This window comes from Cuculus canorus, chromosome Z (assembly GCF_017976375.1).
Source record: "Cuculus canorus isolate bCucCan1 chromosome Z, bCucCan1.pri, whole genome shotgun sequence".
NCBI classification, from domain to species: domain Eukaryota; kingdom Metazoa; phylum Chordata; class Aves; order Cuculiformes; family Cuculidae; genus Cuculus; species Cuculus canorus.
Window position 1 is genome coordinate 61,373,300 of NC_071441.1, and position 18,444 is coordinate 61,391,743.

An 18,444-nucleotide genomic window follows, 5' to 3' on the forward strand; every position below is an offset into this window, starting at 1 on the left:
CAATGAGACCCAAACTTTCGGAGCCGCGCCCCGCACCTCGGTCCCGCAGACGCGGCTCCTGAAGCACCTCACCCTCACCTTGGAACCTTCCCAGCCCGTGCATACACAGGGATGGGGAGATGTATGTGTGTAGGGGGGAATCCCTGTCCTCCTCAGCATCCTTCCCCCCCGCTCAGCATCCTTGCCCCAGCTCAGCATCCTTCCCCCCCGCTCAGCATCCTTCCTCCCCGCTCAGCATCCTTCCTCCCCGCTCAGCATCCCTTCCCCGTGCTCAGCATCCCTTCCCACTCCAGCACAGGCGGCACGAAGGCACCCTGCTCCCGACCAGCCTCCCCGCGCCCCACCGGGTGGTTTGGCCGAACACAAACTCCTTTGTGCCAGCCGTCCCTTCTATTCCTGCTTGGGAAAACTTTCTCTTTTCCTCCGTTTAGCCTGGCGAAGGGTAGAAAAGCGGCTGAAGGAGCGGCAAGGTGGAGGGCGAGGAGCTGCGCTGCCTCCCCCCACGATCCCCACCCTCCGGGCTGCCCCGAGAGCTCCGGGATCACCGATCCTCCAAGCCGGAGGGAAGCAGCTGGAGGAGGCAGCAGAAAGGGGGCGAGGATGGAGGTGTGAAAGCAGCCCCGCCCGAGAGCCAACGGCTCCGAGAGGCTGCGGGGAAGCGGGCGGGGACGGGAACCCGCATCCCCAGCCCACGATCAGCGAACAAAGCCCTTGGCAGCGCCGGGGGCTGCGCCTCGGAAGAAGTTTTCTCGGTTCCCCAGAAAAAAAAAAAAAAAAACAAACCGAAAAATCGGCAGCTTTGAAATAATCATCAAAATAAAAAAAACAAAAAACACACACATAAAAATGACTAAATCGATCTCAACCCCCAAAAAAACCCGCGTGAAAAAGCGGAGACCGCGGGGTTACGCCTTTGCACGGAGAGCTCACATTGTCCCTGTAACAAAGAGACAGAAACACAGTTGCGGGTAGGGAAAAAGAGGAAAAAAAAGAAAGAGGAAAAGCAAAGGCACGAAGATGCCTGGAAAGTAGGACCAGCAAGCGCAGCGTGTGCACTTGCAGGAGGCTCTCCCCTTCCTCCCTCGGCGCTGCAAGCGCTGTCGAGACGGAAAGCAGCAGCCCAACCTTAAACCGCAAACCATCCTCGCTCCTCCCGACCCTGCCGGGGCGCCCCGGGAGCCTCTTCTTTCCGAGCAACCCCGAAACATCAGGTAGGGACACGGACAAGGGGAGTACTGTACCTTTTCGGTGCATGTATCTAGGCAGCTAGAGGACAGAACTAGCTGATGTAGTGTCCCATTTAGTAATCCATTTAAGGGGATCTCTCTGGGAAACTGGAGCCACTCTCTCCTTGGCAATCCTTTGTCATTACTACATGTGTGCTTCCCGGGGGACGGAGTATTTAATATTTCTACTTTCTGAATTGCGAATGCAATTTGTTCATTTCCAGTGATGGGCGAAAAGAGGGGAGGAAACGGGAAGAAGGAGGAAAAACAAAAAAAAAAAAAAAAAAAAAAAAAAGGCGTTAGCAACTCCTCTCCAGACCCAAATTCCACTACGGTTCCACTCCAGTAAGTCCCCTTCACTGGCGCCTCGGGAAGAAAGTCATTTCGGGGTCTCCTCCTGCTCCCTCTCTACCAAAAGTGCTCCCGGTGTGACGGCTGCTTCGGGAAAACTCCTAAGGCTGCAGGCGCTCTCCGTGCCACCGCGGGAAAGCGCAGTCGCTCCTCGCCCCGGGCTGCCGGGCATTGGACTGTGCGCGGCGAGGGCTGCTGAGCCACTGCTGAGCCGAGGCTGAGCCGCTGCCCTGCCTGCCCTCGCCGCCCGCCTCCCTGCCCTGGGGACGCGGCTCCGCCGGCGGAGGCGGAGACAAAGCCGGGACTGGACGGGCGCGCCCCCACCGGCGCTCCGCCTCCCGCGCCGGGCGGGGACCGGGCAGTGGGCGGGGCGGGACATGGCTTCATCTACGCTAAGCAGGGTGTGTCTAATGGGGCGTGACCTAAGTGAGAGGGCGTGGCCTAAGTGAGGGGCGTGGCCTAGGTTATAGCATGTATCTAGGAGGGACGTGGCCTCGGCAATGCTATATGAACGCATGGCTTAAGCGAAAGGGCGTGGCCTAAGTGAGGGAGCGTGACTTAAGGGGCGTGTCGTGGCGTGTGCAATGCTTGCAAGTGAGGGGCGTGGTCTTATCTATTGAGGGCCGGTCGGCTGGTGGGCGTGGTTCGAAGAGGCGTGGCCTCCAAGGCGGTGTGGCCTCGCGGAGCCGCGGGGGCTGTAGTGCCGGCTTTCGTTCCCCGCTGCTGGCGGGCGCTCCACGCCGGTGCTGAGCGTTCCCGGCCTTATGCAAGTGGAAACAGAGGGGACCCTCTCTTGTCCCTTGTCGCTCCGGAGAGGCGGCGGGCGGGCGCAAAGCCGGGGACCCGCGCAAGGGGCGGGTTCGCAGCTCTCGGAGGGGATCTGCGGCTCCTCCGCGGGGTGCGGAGCCGGGGACCCCCGGCAGACTGCGCGGAGCCGGGCTGGGCTGCATCCCCCGTGCGCATCCCCCTCGGGATGGGGTTGCAGCTGGCGCAGGGCTCAGCCGTCCGCTGGTCTTCCTTTTTCCCCCTCCCCTTCGCCCAAATCCCGCCTCGGTGGTCGCTGTCTGCGCTAATCCCTGTCTCGGAGCCGATCCAGCCAGGAGCAAGCGGCGTTAATACATTAATACCCCTCTCGCCGGCCGCCGCCGGCTCTAATCCCAGTCTCCCAGCCCCGGGGCTCCGCCGGGTACCCGGCTCGCGAGCCTTGCTTCTCCCTCGCCCCGGGCCGGCAGATCCTGCTGGGACCGGGATCCTCCTCCTAAAGCTCCATCGCCACCCTCGGGTCCCCGATGCTGACCTCCAGGAGCGCCAAGGCTCCGGATGCGGGGTGCGGAGTGCAGGAGGCGGGATGCAGGATGAGGGGTGCGGGGTGCAGGATGAGGGTGCAGGATGCGGGGTACAGGGTGCGGGATGCAGGATGCGGGGTGCAGGAGGCAGGATGCGGGATGTGGGCTACCATAAAACCCCACGAAGTAGTTGAGGGCTCTGTGAGCCGAAAACCCGCGTGCAGCGCTTCTTGGGCGGCGGCATGCGGGTCCCCCAAGAGTTTTAAGCAGTAATTTTCCACCCTCCAGGTCTCTCCGGAATAACGCTACAAGGAGAACCTCTAGTTATTTCAGCGCGGAGGTATCTCATTTCCAGTGGGTTCATTTACATGTGCAATTGCTTTAGTATGATTTATACTTCTTTTTTTTTTTTTTTTTTTTTTTTTTTTTTCAGCCCAGATAAGTGAAAGGACATACAGCAACCCGGGGATTTGCTGTCAGGCCGCGAAGTGTGGCATTAAAATTAGAATAATTACTTGTTTATGATAGCTGGTTTTCTGCCTTTTACTTTTAGATAATGAAAGGACTCTGAGAAATTGGTTTTGGTTCAGTATTTGATTTGGGATCTAAAATTACACATTCATTCAATTTCTACTTGTTAGATTACAAGGGAAAACATTAATCTCTATCAAGGAAAAGTTTCTTCTTTCTTTTGAGACAGTCTAAACTGGATGTATACTTAGGGTAATTTTCTAACCAAAGGAACTGAGACTTAATATGTGTTTTCTTTCTTTCTCTGAAAATCTAAACCAGAAGTACATCGAACAGAGTAATTGCCGGGGACAGATAAATTCTAGTGAAACAAACTTACCCTAGATCTGAAAGCAATTAGAGAAACTGAACTGGTACAAATAATTTCTGGGTACCCAAGCCTATGTCAGGGGGGTAAACCAGATGAATGTACCTTGATTTGCCAAGACCCCTAACCCCATTTCCACAAAGAGGCCTCCTCATCATCTCATGCTGCTTTTCCCTGTGTCAGGAAATGAGAAAAGAGTGAAAACGGTCAGGATTTGCAGGAAATACCCATTCAACAGTATCAAAGGCTGACATTCAATCATTACATTATGCTCAATCTTTACATACATTTTTAGGTGTTCAAAACATCCATTGACTTCATTGTGAGTTTGAACTGTAAGGAGATCTAGATTGGGCCCTTAATGTGTGCTTCAGCTACTTTACAAATATTTTTGCAATACTGAATGGTTTATTTTACACTTGCATTTCTTGTTTAATCAAAAAAGACTCACAGAGAACAATTTCCCCTCCTATATTTAGGGTTTTCAAAAATACAGATCAGATTTTGATATTATTAAAGATCTTCAAGAAAGCTGAAAGCACTAAAAAAATCGCATTTCCAGACATATTCAGGTTCTTAACAAAAATGTTTTCCATTCATCCATTTTCTTTTCCTGTCTTTCATTTCCAAGCCAGCACTGCCTAATTTCTTCACTTAAATCACACATTGTAGCCCTTTTTTATTTAGCTTTCTGCCAAAATGAAAGTCAGCTCTTCTGTCCTTCTTTCCCTTACTGCTCCTTCTGCTATTTACTAGAATCAATCTGCAAAATCAGACATGTCTTTATGGCTTACAAAACCACTCTCTTTTCTTTTACCTGCCTCCCTGTTCCCTTCCTCTCTCTGTACCCAATCCAGTAAGTTCTTCTCATCTGTTCTCTCCCACTAAGTTTTTTAGGCTATTTTTGTGGAACTTCAGTATCAATCTCAATTCTCCATGCTGTCAGACTTTCTGAAAACTGAGACACAACCTTATTTGTTTTGTATAGACCAGTTAACAACTGTGGGCTATTCACACTGGCTTGGGGAAGGGAATTATTATCCTTATTGATGGAAAAAGACATATTTTTTTCACTGGCTGCATTTTGGCAGCTGCAGAAGTAAAGTGCAGTGGGCTTTCCAGTCAGGAATTCTTGGTGAGGTTTCCATGGAGCTGTGCATTTTAAAAGCCTTATCTGAACAATTCACACAACCTACGGTTGAGTAGAAATAAGACCCCATGAGTTTTCCTCACCACTTACTCCAGCCCTTCTTCAGGGCAGGTGTCTACCAAATATTGGACTTCAACTCATATGAAAATGTTACTCCTACTCCTCCTTCCTAATCATACACAAAATGTGTTGACTTTAAGTTCCTAGAACCCCTGTCCCCCTATTGGAGAAGAATACTTGTGTCCCCTTCACTGGAAGCAGCTGACTCTTTCAGTTGGGTTGTGTGAAGTTCAATGCCAATTGGCATGCTGAGCCCCACACTGTATACATGTATGGTTTCTCCTCTGCCAACTTCCCAGACCCATGTGATTGTAGAAGCAGCATCCCATTAGACATAGTTCTGAGGAGCTGGGATACTGCAAGAGTGCAATGGCACCTTGTCATTGAGCACATCCTTGCTCATGATCTTCCCACATCAGAATCACCGCTGCAGTGTTCCCAAATTTCTCTGTTAATTCTTATTGTGAGATTCAGTTCAGTTCATCTGTGCCCCCTTTTCAAAGGTTCAAAGTGCAGCAGTTTTACATTGACAAGAAGCAACACCCAAGAGTGGTAGGGCTGAGCATTTTGACAGCTGCCTGAGGAACACTGGGGGCTTTTGCTCCAAGGAATGTATTAGATGGTTTGGAGAGGTTGCAACTCCTTTTTCTCCTCTCCCATTCTGATATCAGAGGAGATGCCTTTACCAGTGTGGATATATCTCATCACAAATAAAACCAAAATATGAAGTGCAGGGACTTCTTAATGTAAAGGAGCATTGGCTGTTTAATTTTACCAATAGTGAAAGATCATCAAAGTGTAAATGTGTTTTTTATCAAGACAATACTATTGAAGGCCTGGCAAAGTAATTACTCTTATGCAGAGAAAAATAAGATCTTTCTTTTAATCACTTCAGAGGAATTCACCAAACTCAGCTGTACTCCGAAAACGAGGTTGAAGGTGGGCAGGTTTTTAATCAGCACATAGGTGTTCTTGGGCACACTGCAGCTAAAAGAAAGAAGACTCCTAAAAACCAACAAAACCCCAATTCTTAGTCTCTTAATGTAAATAGCAGTGGGTCTTTTGCCCAATGAACTCCTGCAAAGACAGGCTTGTAGTTTAAAATCGTGAGTGGTAGATATTTTACAGACCACTGTAAACATGTAAAATGAGGTTAGATTAAGAACAGGTTGGCCATGAGTTTCGTCCAATGATGTAGTTTTTAATGGTTGGTGAGCCCTTGCAAAATTCTTGCTGTAACTAAGGACCTTACTAGAAATGCCACAGTTTAAAGTTGCTGAATGGTTAGTCACCTTGTTCAGACATCTTTCAAATAGGATAACCATATGACCATGGACTAACCTGGAGTGTGCTCCAACAGGGACACCCAAAATATTAAAATCTCAGGAAAGTGGTTCCAAATATTCACTGGAAATATCAAAGACTCCACTGTAAGATTTGCCTGTGCCTGGGAACCCAAAGGGAGTCTCTGTGCCATTTCTGTGCAGGTTGGTCTTTATGACTGTGGAGGGTTTTGGAAGGCAAACAAGGCTGCAGAGCAGATGTTTTGTGCAGGAGGCTGCCATGGTCAGCCCCTGCTGTACTGTGCCAGAAAAATCAGCAGAAATTCGTGTTGCGCTGTAAGCAACATTCACATGTCACTTTGTCATCTAGTTCCTAGGAGAGGAGAGTGTTACATGATGGTGAAATAAGCAGAGAGTACTGTGGATGGCGGCTCGACCATATGGTGAAGGGAGCGGTTTCCTGTTAAAAAAACAAAACAACAGAGCATGAAGGATCAATATATGAAAGTGGTGTAGGATCTAACAGTTGTTAAAATCAACAAAAATTTGCAGAGATTCATTATCAAATTACTCTAAACACACATCGGCCAGATCTTCCTCTGGTGCATGTTAACAATCTTATTAATGTTAATGCATCCATATCGATTTCAGCTGCTAATTACCTATTTTGTAAAATTTCAATGTGAGAGCAGTGTATGGTAATCTTTAATAGCCTGTGGAGCTCCACAACAAGAATATAACTGATTTGTGGTACTCCATGGGCGGTTGTTTAAGTCACTAGAAAAATTATTTGGTATAGAACTCTATTGGATTTTCCATAAAGGGAAGCTTACTTTCTTCACGCATTGGTGTTGATGATCTCACATTGGCCTCTTCTAGTTAGAGTCTCTGAGAGGAAAATTAATTAGAATCTGAAGAGAGTTTTCGGGGTTTCTTTCCTATCAGTTTTATTGTGGGGGAGGACAGTGTGCTTCTAAGTTACTTCATGATGGTTTAATTTCAAGTATTGTGCTCTGCATTTTTAGTTTACTGTTTCAGAAATTCTGCCTCCCCTCTATCCCAGCATTGTGCTTAGGTGTTGCATCCTTTCTGAGTACAGTAAGAAATGGAACAAAATAAAGTATGTCCCTCGGCTGCTGTTTCTCCGTATATGATTAAGGTTTGACACTAACTACTGAGTTGTTTGGACAGCAAACAAGGAGGTGTAGAGAAACTCTCTGAAAATATTCAAAATACATTTTGTATGTATTTGTATGTAAAATCAGGGGTTTCATCAAGCCCTTAACAAAAACAGTGAGAAAAGAGATTTATTTTGGCTTTGCCTGTGTTCTTGCAGTGGATAAATATGGTCCAAAGTGAGCCATTGCAGTGACTCTGAAAAAAGCAATGAATATTTCAGATGTAGATGGGGGAAATAAGTGTAAAATTATTATAATTGAAAAGACAGCACTTGAAAGAAGTCAATACTGTAATAAAAATGTTTTAAATACAATTACAGCATCAAACCAAGAGCAAATCCAATTTTAAATAATAAGAAGTGGTTAGTTTAATAAGTCAAAATCATTGCTTTCAGTGTCCCTTCAGCTGAACTGAGCCCTTAGGAACACTCAGTAAGTGGAATTGCCAGGCAATACAATATTACCAAAGAGAAACCTTTAATGGTTTCAGTATCTGAAATAAAGAGGCTTTATTCCATCCTCCTTCCCAACACACACACTTTAATTCATAACATTAAATCTCATCCAGCTGACTTCTTTTTTTTTTTAACCCTCAAATTGATGGCAGTGGGAAGAAAAAAAGGGTCTGCAACTGACAGACAGAAGAGGAAGGAGAAGAACGGAGGGGAAAGAACAGCCAGGACAAAATGGAAGTGACAAGGAGAAGGCTCCAGCTGAGAAAATTTATGAAGCAGAGTGTGCAGTGGGGGAGAGGAAGGAAATCCGGAGAGAAGTTATGGGGGGAAAGAGGCCCGAAGAGAGAGGAAAGCAAATAATCTCTATGTGAAGTAATAGATCAGTGATATACAGTAGAGCAATGTAGGAAGAATAGGATTGGTTAAATCCTGGCAAATGAGCAGCTGATGGAAAACAATCTTTCAGTCAGGTTTTGTCCTTTGATTCTGTGAGATTACTGAATTACAACAACAAGAAATGAGAGGCCGAGTTGCTATTGGTTTACATTTGCTTTTAAACAATACGAATATTTTTCCATGCTAAAGGAGAAATTAATGTCAAACACATTATGGCCTGCTAAAACACAGAAGAGAGACTGAAAACGTGTTGAAAGACTTGACAAAGTATTTTGGAAGAAAAGAGCGTGTCCTGCTGTTGGCAAAGCAGTTTTCATCAGTGTCAGGCACCTCCCTACACAGTCTGATGAGCTACTTGGACCTAATTCTGTGTGGAAAAAGTGACACAGGATAGCGAGGAAACAACAGTGTGCTGGGATACAGGTCAGATGCTGGATCGGTCTAGAAAGGCACTGGGGTGACCAGCAGCCGTCATCTCTAGGTAAGCTGGCTGGAGGTCTGCTCCTCTTGGCTACCGCCTATGAGCAAAGGGAAAATAGGAGGTAAGCAGAAACACATCTTTCTCACGCTCCCTGTGCACGTGCCCTCACCAAGGGTGAGTTGATATCCCTGGCGTGTCATGGGGAAGAGCAAAAAATTATTCCTCTCTTAGGAAGGATGTGGGATGATCCATCAGTTTCTAGCACAGTGTGGCTTTTATGAGGTATTGAGAGCAATTGGCAGTGGGGAGCTGATGGGGTCTTTTCTGAGTATGCTCTGTCTAGCAAAGATGTTATTCAAGAAGAAGAGCTGAAATGACTATTTGCCTTTGTATCTTTGTCTGTAATCTTTTTCCTAAGAGGGAAACTGACAGGATGGTGTTTCTAGCACTAGTTCAATTAACTGGCGTAGAAAGGGCTGTTTTTCATAGAATCACTAGGTTGGAAGGGACCCACTGGGTCATCGAGTCCAACCATTTCGTTTTCCCCTGTGTTGCATTAGGCCAGGAAAAGTAATAATAGAATGCTGGAGATGCAAATTCAGTAGTTGAGATTTTTCCAGATAACCTTCTGTACTCTGCTGACGGTACTTGTATTTAAAAGGGCTTTACTCCACCAGAAGTTGCACTGAAGCTAGTACAGGTAGCTATGGAGTTAGTAATTTCTTGCAGTGTGCAGAGATCGTAACTTCTGGCCCACCTTGGGATGATGGTGACAGTGGCATTACTGCCACATACAGCCCTTCCCTCCTGCCAGGCTGGTTGTAGCCTGGAGTTTCCAGGTGATTATTAGCACTGAAAAGCATTTGCTAATGAAGTCTGGACTATTAGCAGGGAATGAGGGATGGGGAGTGGAGAATTCCCATGTTTGCTCATTCCTGGCAATCATTAGCTAGCCCACACTCCGGGGTGTGACTGTCATAGGTAAATCACAGCCTAGACATTCCAACCTTGCCTAAGTGAGTTTCAGCCACTCCGCTGCACCCGATACTGGTGCAACAAAATTGAGAGGAAGTGAGTGAAAGGTGTTCCGAAGATTTATCACTGGTAAATGATTTATCACAGAAAGGGCAAGAGACCTTGCAGAAACTGCCTGCTAGAAAAAGCCTGTTTGACTCACTGTGAGAGTTTCCATTGCTTTGAAACACATATGAGCTTTGAGTCAAACCATTGTTCTTTCCTTAAACCATCATACCAAACATACTGTGTTAGCATGTACTTTTCATTGCATGTATGGAAGTTTTGTGGATAAAGAAGTCTTCCTCATGGGTGCAGAAGTGGCAAGACTATGTATAAAGAAGAAATATCAAGGAAAACATCAACTTGCATGAAATAAACCACAGGTGTCCTTATTTATGTGCCATCAGTGATGAAACTCCCACCTGCTGAAAAATAAATTCACATATTATTGCCAAGGGTATCGTTTATAGAAGTATTCCTGGTGACTAACTCTTTATTTGGGCTGTCCTGAAGACAATATTATTCCTCACTTTTGGCTTACAATTCCTGTGGATGTTGCTTGGATTGCACATTCAGCCCTGTGTGGAATATGCATTGATGTTCACAGAAAAGCATCAAAAAACATATGTGCATTTTAATATCTACTTCTATCCTATTTCAAGGACACATATTTAAGAGTATTAAGTGTTTGCTTGGGCCTATAGTCTACTGAAATCTTTAATTTGGGTAGTCAGTTGAATAAAAAACAAAGTAGATTTATAGATTAGCTGTGTTAGATGCAGGCTAAATTGTTCTGAGTAACGAAGTGGCCTTACAGAAGTTTTTGGTATTTTTATCACTGACTTTTCATGGGACCAAAGCATCATCCAAGATGCAAAATCTGTAACATCAACCAGTTTGTAACCATGCCTCCTAACTCTTTGGAAACAGAAAATTCAGAATACTATAACTATGAAATAAAACAAAATAGGCATTAAAATGAAAATTTTGGTTCAATTCTTGATCTCACTGGAGTCAATGGCAAAACTGTAGCTGACCTCAGCATGGTGAGACACTGATTTTCAAGTCTAAATCCAGATTTTGGCATGGTCTTTGTGAACGCTAGATAAGACATATGCAAGCCACCTTTTCCCCACACTCTACTTGATGCTAATGAAATTATTATTCCACTCCTGCCTCTTGGGAACTGGTTTCATAGTGACTTTACCTGTACTATTTTTCCTCAAAACATTGTCTGACACCAACAGATAGTTACTTTGTTTGGAATCATAGAATCGTTAAGGTTGGAAAACACTTCTAAGTGCACACAGTCAAACTGTGAGCCCAACTCCACTGTGCCTGCTGAACCGTGCCCCAAAGTGCCATGGCTATGTGGTTTTTGCACCCCTGCAGGGATGGTGACTCCACTGCTTCCTGGGGCAGCCTGTCCCAATGCTTCAGCACTCTTTCAGTAAAGAATTTATTTCTAATAGCCAATCTAAAACTTCCCTGACACAACTTGAGGCCATTTCCTCCTATTGCTTGTCACTTGGGAGAAGAGCCCAGCACTCACCTCGCTACAACCTCCGTTTAGGCAGTTCTAGAGGGTGATGAGGTCTCTCCTCTTCAAGCTAAACAATCACAGCTCCATCAGGAGCTCCTTGTAGGAGTTTGTTTGTTTGTTTTGTTTGTTTTGAGGGTGTTTATGTTGTTCTTTTTTGGTTTGTCCTCTTCAGAATTTAAAAATAGACAAGTCTACTGCAAAAGTTACTCCTTGGTTATCCTTAAATTTTCCAGCAGTGTTATAATACCTTGCAAGTGGGAGGCTTATAATGAAAACTCTACAATGACCTTAATGATAGTGGCAGATTATAATATGCAGGTTGCTAAAATGTCTAGTTAATGAATGTCAGTAGGATTAGAAAATGATGAGGGCACTTTTTAAGGTCTCCATGCTGTGACAGATTTATACACCTAATAACAATGAAAGGTGCACAGGAATCTGTGGACATTGCCTCTTTCCTCCAGAAATCAGCATCGTCTCTTATTAATTAAATTGAATACAGAACAATATAAATCTCCCAGTGCTTATTCCACTCATTTCATACATACTAATGAGGATGAGTTTCTGAAGCTGGTGGTTGAGATCATTTATTCAATGGTGGGAAAAATAACATCAGGATACAGACCCCCTGCTGACTTTGCACACTGTTGTGCTAGATTTATATTGGCCTACTAATAAGTAACTGAATACATTAAATGAGGCGCTTGTCACTGCAAGGGTTACAAGGGACTCCTTGTTTTTCTTCCTTGTGTATTCTTTGGTGAGGAGATTAGGGGAGATGGGCCTATTATGTAAGTCTCTCCTCTTCGGATTTCATCCACCGGTTCAAAGCCCTCTTTTCCAAACAGAAACTATGCCAAAGCTCTCATCAATCATTAAAAGTCCCAGCAGTTACAAACTCGCTGATTTTGATGTGGAGTGCAACACTCCTGCCTTTTTTTTTTTCCACATAGGAAAGTGAATCACACTATGCTTAGCAGTTCAAACTCTACATTGCACAGTATGCATGATTAGCAAAGAGAGAAAATACAGGGCATTCAGCAGCCAAAGAAATGTCCCTTTAGAGCTCCTCTTTGGGAGGAAATACAATGGAACAAGCAAGCTGAATATTCCAATGCGGCATATGTGGCTGAAAAAAAACTGGGGGAATCCTGTAGATCCACATTTAATTTTGAACTGATGGACTTAACTTCTCAGCCTTCTCGATTTAGGATGAGAAAACAGCATGCACTGTGCTGCCAGACAAACTACTTGTGTTACAAACCTAAAATACCACACGATTACTGCACTCTTTAGTGAATGCCCTCTGTCCGTGTGTGTAAGTTTGGTTGGGAAGCACTGAAAAGAGTACTATATGGCAAATGGGAGTAAATGAGAACTTCTAAAAATCAGACTGCCATATTTTCTCTGTCCACCAGTTGTTAGACAACAGGCAAAATGCACCAGCTAACTTACATCATCAGACAGATCTGTTCTACAGATGAGTTTACATTGTGACATGGGAAACTCAATTAGCCTTATTAGCTCAGCTTATATAACTGCATAGGTAGTTAAATAAGGGTGGCCACCTCTTTGAAAATCCCCAGCTACAGTATTTTGCTGTACACAAGAGATGGGAGGAACTTTTAATGTGTTTTGCAAGCAAACAAATGGAAAGAAAACAACAATTTCTGTCGAGCAGGTAACATATTGGATGCAGATTTGTGCAAGTGGGGCTTGTCTGTAACCATTGTCACCAAACTGGCTAAACAATTCACATTTTTTTTTGATGAGTTGAAGAGAGGGTTCCAGTACATGACTAATTACCCTGAAGTTATGTGACTGGAAGACCAGGACTTAAAGATTCAGTGGTGAATGAAGAAATGAGAAAAATAGTGCAGGTTAAGTAACATCTATTCTTTGTTTGTATTGTGTATGGCAATATATAGGTGAAGCTTTGTAAGAGATTTTATTATGTATTCCAGTTGGCTTTGCACTGTGCATAACACCCTCAGGGAAAAAAAAAAAAAAATCTGTGATCTTTGCATGGCTTCTTCCTTTTTTTGGGTTACTGAATTTTCCATATCCAGTGTTAGAAAAGCAAGGCTAAGATATTCTCCAGAGAAAACAGGTAGAGGTTTTCCTTTGTATATCATGAAGGAGTCTCAGTAAATTTACTTTTCATTTTTCCATGCTTCTTGCCTGCTATGTTTTCTTCCACCTGACAGGTCTTGTTGGTGACCTGTTTTGTGAATGGAGTTACTCTTTCCTCTGAAGTTGTAGTTTGTCTTGAAAGTGTTACCTAGGAAGCACTATTTTATGTTGGACCTTGAGGTGCAGTGAGGATTTTTAGTCACTCCAGAGAATGGGGGTAAATCACAAATAGTATCTTTTACCTTAGGAACTCAGTTTTACATTATAACTTTTTTCCTTGAGAGGCGATGCTCTTGCACACACTTTGTTGTTTATGGAACTTAACATTTGAACAACATTGCTAAATATGATTTATTTATTTATAATATATAGCACGTCAAATACCGGTGTTTGTAAACAGTAGCTGTGAAGTAAAATATCATTTGGAAGTATTAGCTAAAATATAGGCCACAGCCAAAATAGTTTTGTTATACCGATAGGAGAAAGATGTAGATTTTTTTATATAGAATAGATCTTATCTCACTGAATTTACCTCCCTTACTCCACCGCTGTGCTTTGTTTTGGGTTTTTTTTGATACCTATTAGAATCACAGGGTTTATATGAGTTTAACTATATAAAGAATGCATGTGATAATAAATGAGTCTTCAAAACCATTACCTCTTTGTTCTGGGTCGGGTAGCTGTAGGAAAAAATATTTTATAATGTATTAGTTAAGTGCCCATGAGAAAAGAAATAAAATAAACTCAAGAAACCTCTGTTTCTTAAAGAATGTATACTGAATATGGAAGTAGAGCCTTAACATCTTTTCATTCACCAATCTTCTTTGCAATAAGAGTCAGCTGCCCGATGTGTTTACTGGAAGTCTCCATGAGTGCATCCGCAAAGGATGGGGTGGAATTGTAAGGGAGTCAGCTCTGTGAAGGAGAAGGAGATAGAAGTTGCTATGGCAGGTCTGTAAGAAGTTGTAGGCGCCTGAAGATCTTCTCTGGTTGATATCCAACCCTGGGATGCAAATTTTCCTGTCTCTAGTTTACAGCAGGCTCTACAATTATGGCACTTAGTACTTGAAGCTATTTCCTACTCAAATGTCTGATTCATAGACTTTTAGACCACATCTAAAATTATACCATTGCATGCTGAAGATTATAATCCATTCTCCATTAAAAGAAGGTCCATTGAAACTACATATGTTATTATTAAGCATTTGTTCTTGCATGTCTTCTACGTCTGTGCACTATTTACCTTTTGCATTACAAATATAATGAGAAAAATTATGTGTATGGATTTGCTTGCAAAATATGCTATGTTAATGATACATAATATATACATAGGTGCAGTAAGACCCAGAAAACGTTGTAGGTATCTAGTGTGGAGTTAAGTTACCATATCCAAACTGTAACCTGTATTTGCCACTCTACTTCTAAAGCAAGAGACTTAACCACTTGCAATAATATGGGTTATTGCCACTCAAATCTACATTTTTGAAGCTGGGATTTAATTCACAGTTTTTGCCTGGATAAACAAATTACACAAGATAGGTGTTATACCTAAACATGTAAACTTAAAAATGATGTAATTCTGTATTTTAGATGAAGACCACTGCAAAAGAACTGAGCAGCAAAGCTGGAGCCAGGTCCAATGCAGATTTCCATAAAAGAACAAACCTGTTCAGATAAACAACTTACAACAATTTCTACAGCTCAGATATGTTGTAATCATTACCAAACTTGTTTTTATATGTATTAGAATCCATTAATTTCTTTGGCGTTATTCCTGTTTTCCACCTCTAGTAATATACATTGTGTTATTTGTGTCTTGTATTGGATAAATGCTCAGTTCTCAACGCCTCCTTCTTTTATGTAAATGCACATATTAAATGACATCCAGGGGATGTCTTCTTGTCTGTGGCTGTTAGAAATTCTTAATGCATTACAGTGTAGCTGAATTCTCCTGTTTATTCAAGCAGCACACAAATGTCACTTTACAGGTTTAGGTCTCCTCCCTTGGCTGCTGTTTTCTGCCCTTGCAACACTCATACACCTCCTGGAAGGATGAGATAGGCAGCTCCTCTTGTGGCCTTCCTCTTATTTCTCCTTTTATTAGGAAACAGTAAGGTAAGAACGCGCCTGTGTTCATGATGAATAGGCCTAGTGGGAGATGTGATGTTTAATCTCCATGACACGTGTCGTCTCAAGCTGCCCTAGGAGCTGGGATGCTGGGGCTCTTCCTAACATTGGTCATTTGGATATGACCACAAGTTAAGCAGACTGGACTGACGTCCAGAAAATAATTTTTAACTGCAGCCAGTAGCAAAACAGTGTCAGAGTTTTAAAGGTTTTAGCGGCATTTCTGTGGGAAATATTTAAAGTGACTTCTTGAATCAAATATTCCCATCTAGCTGCAGAGGTATTCATGTCCCAGGTCTGCAATGTTTGGTTACACTCCTATTGTTTGATGTAGAGCCTTAGATCTTCAATTAATATGCAATTCAGTGTTCACGGAGACAATGGCAGGATCTACTCAGCATTTTGGCAGCTTGTGAAACTCAGATAAACTCTAACCTTTGCCAAATACAAAGCATGATAAAAGCAGAAGTTGCTCTTTCCAGCTGAATTAAAATAAACTGCCAAAGACTTTGTAGTCCTCATCTTTTTTGCTGTTTTACTGTGGTAACCTTCAGCTGGCATTGCATGGTGCCTGTAAAATACCCACTGCAGAATTAACAAATAGAGCTGCAGCAGCAAGCATGAAGCCAGAAATGTGAGTCTGTCTTCAACCACTTTTTATCCGTTAGATTTAAAGCAAAACATATGTTGCTAGATATCTCTAGGCCATCACTGGAAATAGCTGGGAAGTCCAGTGCTATAACCATCTACCTTAAAATGCCTTAGAATTCACTAGGGTAGGATTTCACTGAGACTGTTAACTGGGAGCAGATTGAGATAGCATCATGAAGATCTTTCCGTGTGCATGTCCAAGGGCTGAGATATTGAAAAAGCCAAGTACAAAAATCTCTCTGAAAACCTGTTTCCTGCAAAATTATTTGAAAAATAGGAGATCCCTGCTTTCTGCAAAGAAGATAAAAAGTAAAGTTAATCTTTACGTGGGAGTCAGTAGACATTACAGAGGCAGAAAGAAACACGTGAAGCAAAGTCAACTACCAAAAAATACAGTTGATTGTTTTTATTTCTTTATCTTATGAAGACTTTTATGTGTGATCTGACAGTTCATGACTATATCTCAGGGCTGAGACCTAGTCCCGTGTAAAACAGGACAGCATATTTATGATTACTTTTCTCTTATCTTATCAGACACAGGGGAAAAAAAAGAAGTTCCCACAGCATTCTATTTTTAGTCACTCACAAAGTCACAACAGTTCTACATTTCTCCTGCTTAGCACAAAGTGTGTTTTGTCTCTGAAATATTTTCAGGGAGAATAGGTATGAAAGGTCCTCGTGTGTCTCTTTAAACAGTGTTTCATCTGACCTAAATGATTCAAGTGGTAGAGTTTTGCCAGCCTGACACATCCAGATTGAACTGTATTCAACAGAGACTCACAGAAACATCTCCCCTGGCAGATCGAAGAGGGTGATAATCCAGGCGAGCTGCAGAAAGTTGACTTTGGAAAGATGGGGCGGGCACTGGGTGAAGGAGTATTTAAAAGACCAAGTGATTAACCACTGTCATATGGGACTGTGCATCCAAAGGTTAACATAATATTTTTTATGGCCGGGGTAAGCAAACTAGGAGGCTGCAGGGTGAACAGAGGAAAACTACGTGATCTTGAATGCGAGTGGAATCTCCTCTTGTTGGGAGAGCTTTTACTAGTGAAATGTTCGCGTTGGTGTAGTTACAGCGGGATCTTCATCCATCCAGGAGTCTGGAGGCTGAACCGTTCAATGGCTTGAGCAAGCTTGAGTTCAATCCTCTCCTCTGTGTGAGAAGACTCAGAGCTTGGAGGTTGCTGCTGCAGCATTACTGGGCGTGCGAGGCTGATTTACTCCCAGGCTCGTTTATGACACTATTCCACTTCATGTGGCCAATCCACAGAACCATTGCACTGAGATAGCAGTGAGGCTGACAAAATATGAACAGGGAGATTGATCATTCTGCAATAAATGTTGGCATGTTGATAGAGGCAGTGTGCTGCAAGAGATGTCAGCTGAAATCCGCATCAGGGAGACAAGGGAGCTGATGTTGGGTGAGCACACATATCACTAGCCCATGAAATGAAAAGGGGCATAGATAGCATTGATATCTCTTTCTTGGTTTTCTGAAGCCTACTTTGAAGATTGCTTTATCTTTTCTTTCTTTTTTTTTTTTGTTTAAGTGAAAATAATTCAGTGAGTTTGTAACTAGTTTCAAGACCACTAAGTCAAGGTTATGGCTTAAATAAACGGGCTTGTAACTGGTTTCAAAAGAGAAATATATATGGACATAGCTCTATTATTGTCTAATTCTTGTTAAGTAATCTCATCAGAAATCATGCTGCATGGAAATCACTTTAGACCTATAGTTTATACTGAGCTATTTCACTACAGGAATAGTAAGTCAAATGCAGGCATTTATGGAAAAATGTTGTAAGATTATTTTTACTTAAAGTATGTGTATGGAGTGGCTATTGCACCCCTAGTGCTTGAGGAAATACTGGCAGGAAGAGGGGTGAAGTTCACCTAGTGTATCCATGATCAGAGGAGGTGATACCAGATAAATCACTTGCTATTTAATTCTGTTCGCATTTCCTCTGTTGATTTGCTGCTTTAATTTCCTATTATACATTTGATTTCTCTAGTGATTTTAAATCAGCTCTTCTTCAACTTAAAAAGAGAGGCTAGATGACCAAGCTTTCAAGTGAGTTTGCTGACCAGAAGAATCTCTTAAGAGGCTCACAGTAAATCCAGTGGAACAGTGCATTTTGTTTATGTGCCTGTTGTTAAAGGTTGGAGTGCACAGTAGACTTGAAAAGAGTTTGGAAGACTGATTCAAGTAGCAGTATTATTTTTCACATGAGTGCATCAAGAAAGAGCATAAAGGGTTGTAGGAAAAATAAGAAAAATATTGCAGCTATGGAAAACAATCGATTCATGTCCTCATCTCTTTTTAATA

The 18,444-nt window shown here is 43.0% G+C and overlaps 1 protein-coding gene across 3 annotated transcripts in view; it reads right to left on the minus strand.

Moving 5' to 3' along the window:
* Positions 1 to 1,847, minus strand: part of SEMA6A (semaphorin 6A) — a 115,374-nt gene extending 113,527 nt beyond the window's left edge. For 2 of the 3 annotated variants that reach the window (XM_054053862.1, XM_009562917.2), the window contains exon 1: positions 1,242 to 1,846. The gene's annotated coding sequence lies outside the window, so the exon portion shown is untranslated. Of the gene's footprint in view, positions 1 to 1,241 lie in introns of all 3 variants that reach the window. The other variant, XM_054053854.1, reaches the window with a different exon arrangement.
* Positions 1,848 to 18,444: the final 16,597 nt, after the last annotated feature.